The following is a 7,205-nucleotide window of genomic DNA, read 5'->3' as shown; positions in this document are numbered from 1 at the left end:
CTCAGAGTCGCATGTCAGAGTCAGAATCAGAGTCGGAGTCGGAGTTGCATGTCAGAGTCAGACTCAGAGTCGCATGTTAGAGTCGCATGTCAGCAGGCGCGGAGTGGCCATTGGGAGATCGGGGACTTGTCCCGGTGGGCCGCGGCCGCGAAATATATTACAGCGGCCGCATTATGTTCTCAGCCGGCCCCAAAGTGTTCAGCCACATTATGTTCTCAACCGGCCTTAAAGTGTTTTTCTGACTCAACGAAGATTGACTAACTTCAGCTCTGTTCTCATTTGACATGAAGTTGACTCACCACTAGATATACCGTCTACCCGACCGCAATACCTCAGTGACGGTGTCAAACAGTAAATTGGCCACACCCCTTCACTACTGATGAGAGAGTGAGATTGAGAGTTCTTGCCGACGCCGACGACCAATGTCCTAAAATGTACAGCGATCCAACTCAGAGTGAGAGTCAGACTCAGGCTCAGAGTCAGGCAACGACAACTCCGTTGCCAAAATGTCAAATTAAAAGCTGAGCGGAAATGCATGATTTAAATGGGTGGGGAAACAGGCAATAGCGCAGGGGAAAGGATCTGCCTTTTTCTTTTTTGTTTTGCTGTTTTTGTTTTGTTTGTTTTTTTTCGGGGGTGGGGGGTTCACTTCACAAATTAAAATGGCATTCATTTTTCAAGATGGCCTTCATTGTTACTATGCAGTTAGTGTAAAAATAGTTTACTCTGGTATAAAACTGCATAACATTCGGTCTAAATACTTTCTGAGGGCCACTGTTTTGGAAAAAAAAGGTCATGTCTAGATTTTTTTTAAAAATTAAAAATACGTGGCAGCCATTTTTGAAGATGACCACAATTGCTAGGCCTACTAAATGCTGAATGTAAAAATGGTTTAGTCTAATGACATTTAGCAGAAATAGGCTATCTAAGGGCCTTTTGGAATTAAACAGTCAGAAATTGTGGTCATTTTTAAAGATGGCTGCCAGTGTTGATGAATGAAAAGTGTAAAAGCCATTTACTTTGAAATAAAACCTTGACATTTAGGAGTGGGGGTGCTCTCTGATGGCCACTGGCTGGCACACAAATTAAAATATGCGGGCAATTTTCAAGATGGCCACCATTGGTAAATGGTTAGTAGTACAAAAATCCTTAGCAGCCATATATAACATCCTGAAATTTTGCAGGATTTTTTATCTCGTTGTATAATTTATTGGCCAAAAATATTATTCAGTTTGAAGGTTTCCAGTTTAAAAATATTTGCGCTGTGAGGAGGGCAAAGCAGCGACCTGAGCATTCAAAAAAGTTAGCTCAGGAGCACTTCCTGTAGTCTGAAAAAGTTTGTTTGAGGTGCTCTTTAGATAGGAAAAAAAACTGAAGATGCGAAACTGAAGAAAATCCAAGGCACTCTACTTTTGAAAAAGTTAAAAAGCCTTTATTGTGATGGCTTTGTCATGGTAGACATTAACATTACATTGTTAGACATGTTAGGCCTTCTTCAGGGAGTCAAACTGAGGTAATGGTGAAACAAAAGAATAATAATAATTAAAAAAAAAAAAAAAAACAATCAGGAACTTGCACATTGTGAGTGCAGCACATTGTGAATGCACAAGCTGTCATTGCATAAAGCGTCCAGCAGGTGTCCTTTTCCTACTAAGACAGCAGTAAAAAAAATGTGTCAATTTATCAGAGACACAAATCAAATGTCAGAACCTACCAGCACTTGCAACACTATAACATCATGATATATTGTCTTGATTATACATCCTAGTAAAGTAAGATAAACAAGGAAGGTCTATAGAGTCAGGCGACGAAAACTCAGTTGACAGTAACAAAACGTCCAATAAAAGCCAGGAAAAAATGCATTAAAGGTACACAAGATTTTTAGTTGTTTATTTCCAGAATTCATGCTACCCATTCACTAATGCTACCTTTTACATGAATACTTACCACCTACATCAAATTATAAGTATTCATTATGACTGGGAAAATTGCACTTTTCATACATTAAAAGGGGGATCTTCTCCATGGTCCGCCATTTTAAATTTCTTCAAATAAACATTTTTAGCTGCAATATGACTGTACTTGGGCCGTACTAGAAAATATTAGTTTATTACTTAGTAAACCTTCATGAAAAGATCAAATTTGGCAATAGGCATCCCAGTTTCAATGAGCAGCACAGTTGCCATACCTTTTTCGTTGACAATTCCCTTAGTTACTTTCGCCAAAAAACTGTAGGCCTAAATAGGCCTATGGAACTGGCAATTTATTGAGTGGGGTATGGATTTAACAGTGGGGTAATGGGGGGGAGGGGGGGCTTGGTGAAGCGGCTATGAGGGTGGGGGAGTGTGTGTGTGTGTGTGGGGGGGGGACGACCATGGGCCGGGGGAATAAGAAACTGCGTGGAGGGTGGGATCATTTTTTTTTTCATCACAATCACATTACAGCAGAGGTTGGCAAACTCAGGCCCGGGGGCCACATGCTGAGCCATTTCATGTGGCCCTTGACATGAAAGGCCATCCAATCCAAAATCCAAATTCATACTGTCACTCAAAAGTCTTAAAATGGCTACCTAAAGCAAGGGTCTTGCAATAAACCAAGTGCATGGGCTACATCTAAATACATTATCATTTATAATTAGTTGTAATGTGCAGGAATGTCAAAGCTGACAAGTTACTGCATGTCATTGTACACTTATTTCTTATTATTGCACGGGCAAGTTGCCTGCCATATCTGGCCCTTCGGTCAGTATTCTCCATGCCAAATTAATTACCCACCCCTGCATTAGAGATTACTCAAAACAGTACAGGCTACTGTATTTAGTTCAAATGAATGTAGGAAATGGTTTCCAAATATGTACTGTAAGTAGGCAGAGATAAATTGTATTTTCCTGAATTTGAAAACAAGCCCTCGCCTAATACTAATCATGGAGTACCTCAATTGGTAACAAAAGCAGACAGCTCATGGACAACATATTGTAGGCAAAAGTGGCGCTAAAAATGTTGGGCCCCATGAAAAATTCAAATTTTGGGCCCCGAAATGACAAGTTATGTTATCAGCATCCTTCCAGGGGCCCTGTCAGAGTTGTTGGGCCCTCATAATCTGTCACACCTTTCCCCCCCTCGGGGCACCCGGTCTTAACTACCCTTGCCCAAAAGACAATTCTGATATGGTCTATAATATTAAGTGTTTTGCGTTACTCATTACTCATTGTCTTCACAAGCAAGGCACACATACTTATTCCATGCATTTTAGCATGAACATTGCTTATTTAGAATGGTCTATTCGGTGCATACTATAGAAATAGTTCATTTCTTTTTTTTAACCTCATACTGTATTTGTATCACCTTGCCAGTGGCTTGCAGAAGATTGATTTCTAAACATCTGGTTACGTATACTTTCACAGATGTGTGCTTAGGGATTTCACCTGCTCTTTTTCACAACCCCTCACTCCCGTTACTCCTTCACCCTGCTTCACGAACAGGGACACTTCATCCCCACACCCTCCTACTCTGCCTATGGTCACCACTCCAACCATCATCAACACTGCAGCAGTATATCCACCAATGGACACAGCAGGCTCACAAATCCCCACTACCTCTATCCCCCTTCCCTGTTACTCACTTCTCCACCACCCACCCCTTCCTCACCCCCCTTAAGACTTAAGTCCAAGGCGGCCGGTCCTGATGGCATCTGTGCAAGACTGCTAAAGACATGTGCTGAGGAATTAGCTGAGCCTCTTCATCACCTTTTAAATAGGAGTCTACAAGAAGGCAAGGTCCCTATCTTGTGGACAACTTCATGTCTGGTACCTGTTCCAAAAAAAAACCCACCCCAAAGAACTTAATGATTACAGACCGGTTGCCCTCACCTCACACCTAATGAAAACTGTTGAACGAGTGCTGCTGCTCCACTTTCTCAACCCCCAGGTACTGGATCATCTGCAGTTCGCCTACCAAGAGAACGTGGGAGTGGAGAATGCTATCCTGTATCTTCTTCACAGGGTACACGCTCACTTGGATAAGGGTGGCTGTGCTGTGAGAATCATGTTTTTTTTCCAAAACAGTGGTCCTCTGAGAGTGTTTCTGCCAAATTTCAGACTTTTACACCAAAGTTAAACATTTTTGCATAAGCCATATATCAGCAATTGTGGCCATCTTAAAAAATGGCAGCAATATAGAATGTTTGAGTGGCAATGGCCTTTATTTCCAAACAGTTGCCTAAAAGAGTATTTCTGCCAAATGTCAGGCTTTCATCCCAAAGTATTTGCTTTTTATACCATTTTACACCATACACTTTAACCATTTAGCAGCAAAGGTGGCCATGTTGAGAAATGGCAGCCATATTGAATTTTTGAGTGGCCAGGACCTATTTATTACCCAGAGAGTATTTCTGCCAAATTTCAAGCTTTATGACAAACTGAGTGATTTTCACTAGCCTATAATATTTACAATAATATGTAATATAGGCTACTATAATGGCAGCCATCTTGAAAAATAGCCACCATTTTTTATTTGTTGGTGGCCAAAGTTGTTTTCCTCAAAAAGGGACCCTTAGAGTCTATCTGTGCCAAATGTCATGTTTACACCAATTTGAAAAATGTCCCTGAATTATAACACTGACCCACCCTACTATAACTTTTCATGCGAGGCCAGCACGGCATTTGACTGAAGACGAGGATTATTAGCACGACGGCTTGCATCATGCAGCATGCGGCATGCTCCTACTCAGAAGTCATTCTCAACCCAAACAATGTCGGCAATAATAGCATCAACACTTTCTTCGTGGTACATTCCTACTCTCTCTCCTCTCTTGCTCTGCCTTCGAGTAGGCCTACAATGTAGACAGCAGTCGCCATGGGTCTTAAATTGGGCGGGCGCAACATCACCATGTGTTTCGCAATCTCGCCGACAGCCAATGTCCTAAAATGTACAGCGATCCAACCCATAGTCAGAGTCAGGCTCAGACTCAGAAGTCATTCTCAAACCAAAAAAATGTCGGCAATAACATCAACACTTTCTTCGTGGTACACATTCCTTGTTTACGCTCTCTCCTCTTTTGCTCTGCCTTCGAGTACAATGTAGACAGCAGTCGCCTTTGGGCGGGCGCAACATCACCATGTGTTTCGCAGTCTCGCCGACAGCCAATGTCCTAAAATGTACAGCGATCCAACCAATAGTCAGAGTCAGACTCAGAGTCAGACGACGACAACTCCGTTGACAAAATGTCAAATTAAAAGTTTGGGAAAAAGGCATGATTTAAAGGGGTGGGGAAACAGGCAATAGTGGTGGTGCAGGCAAAGGGATCTGGCTTAGACATTAAGAAGTTGCTGGTGTAAAAAGATACAGGCGAAAATTAATTATAGTCTAACAAGGGACGATGCAAATCAAAAGTGGAAGAACTGATGGTGGGCATGGGCAATGATTCGCGAATGGCGTGGAAATGAATAAAAACCATTGGGTTAAGTAAACATCAAAACATCCCTTGCCACTCAATAGGGGGAAGCGAGTGCTTTGAACGGACACTTTTCAAGATGGGAGAGCTCTCCGCGGCTCCTTCCGACTTGGCCAGATAACGCGGAGAGCTCAGTCACTGTCCTGCAGGGAAGTCGAGCGAGTTCTCTCGGAAAGCAGCCGGCCCAGATAGACCTAAGTTGCAGAGCATGGTTCTCAGGACATGTCACCAACAACTGAGCCATGTTTTCTGCAACTTGTTTCAGAGATCATTGGACTGTCATTCAGTGCCCATAATTTGGAAAACGGCTGAAATTCTGCCACTGCCTAAAAAAAACAAAAGGCGGTTGTTCTGAATGATTACAAGACTGGAGCGTTAACTTCTGTGGTGATGAAATGTTTGGAGAGAATTGTGAGCACCCACTTAAAGGTAGGGTTGGAGATCTTTGAAAAACGGTTCCTGTGAGCTATATTTTTGAAAATACACAGCCCGCCTCTCCCTTCAGCCCTCCCCTCAAAGCCACGCCTTCAAAACACATGAACGCGCATGCAGTCTGTCAAGTGTTCGGATTATCCCGGGAACCCACGAGAGCTCACGAGGCGGGGGGGCGGGCTAGAAACCACGACAAAGCGACTAGCCAAGCTAACTTCCAGCCATGGCACTGTCTCCGGCTACGGTAAGAATGTTCAACATCACAATAAACGCACAGGCCGTCATGGTTGCCATTTCAAGAAATATTGATGACAGTAGATGTATACTAGATTAGTTATTGAACTTGACTTGATACGTGTTACTTAGATATCTCATTCTAACTTCCTAACACTGATGACAGATGCTATACTGTCATCCCTAGACAGTAGTTCTAGCCAGTAGCTACAGTACTGACACATGGATTTATTTTGACAGATGTGTACCGCAGTATACATTTTACTATTGTATTATATATACCCGACACCACAATCCGTAGTGTTTTAGGCTATGACTTCAGATTTCACTTGGGTTGCACGCGTAGACACAGGGACAGAGGGAGTAAAGAAAAACAACCGAACTGATCAACGCTAATGAAATTGTTTTGGCTGACGATATTTTCATATGCTTTAGACCTTCCACGACCACGAGAGCTCCAGCTCTGACTTTCCTGGCCCATCACAATCATAACGACCTAACAGCCCAGTAGGACCAATGGCCAGAGATGGAGGAGGAGGAAGATAGACGCAGCAGAGGTCGGGGGTATTAGGGAGACTCCAACAGAATTGACGCCCTGCTAACTGTAAGGATGTACATTCATCCCTCAATAACATTGTCCTGCTGCATTCCTCCAGATGTGTAAGTATTGTAATGGATGTTATCACAACGGATGTACTCTATATCGCAACACGAGTAGGCTACACGAGTACACTGTTGTGATAACCATTACAATATTTCTACTCCTATGAGTAGTAGTGTGATATTACATGGTTGTAGGTACACAACACCAGTGGTAGTTCAAGTACATCCATAAAAGCCCATCTACTTCATACATCTGTGTAACCCCTGGCACAACACCAGTTTGTAAGAAATTGACTGAAAACGTTGTATGCATACAATTGGCACATCTTTATATACACAATAATGATTGCTTATGTCCATATTGGTCTTATTGTCAATAGAGTTATTTAGTCCCCATCATCAAATAGAAAATGCACTACATAAAATGTATTTATTGCTTTGCAGGCCTTGATTCAATCATTGAATTTGAAGCAATTTCCTTTTAC

At 42.3% G+C, this 7,205-nt stretch overlaps 1 long non-coding RNA gene across 1 annotated transcript; it reads left to right on the top strand.

The window, feature by feature from the left end:
• Positions 1-5,877: 5,877 nt before the first annotated feature.
• Positions 5,878-7,190, top strand: LOC134468599 (uncharacterized). The gene is made up of 3 exons (XR_010038854.1): positions 5,878-6,127; positions 6,553-6,721; positions 7,165-7,190. It is a non-coding gene; the product is annotated as an uncharacterized LOC134468599 (long non-coding RNA).
• The last annotated feature ends 15 nt before the right edge of the window (positions 7,191-7,205 follow it).

This window comes from Engraulis encrasicolus, chromosome 18 (assembly GCF_034702125.1).
Source record: "Engraulis encrasicolus isolate BLACKSEA-1 chromosome 18, IST_EnEncr_1.0, whole genome shotgun sequence".
Classification (NCBI taxonomy): Eukaryota; Metazoa; Chordata; class Actinopteri; order Clupeiformes; family Engraulidae; genus Engraulis; species Engraulis encrasicolus.
This window is presented reverse-complemented; position numbering and strand designations above follow the sequence as displayed.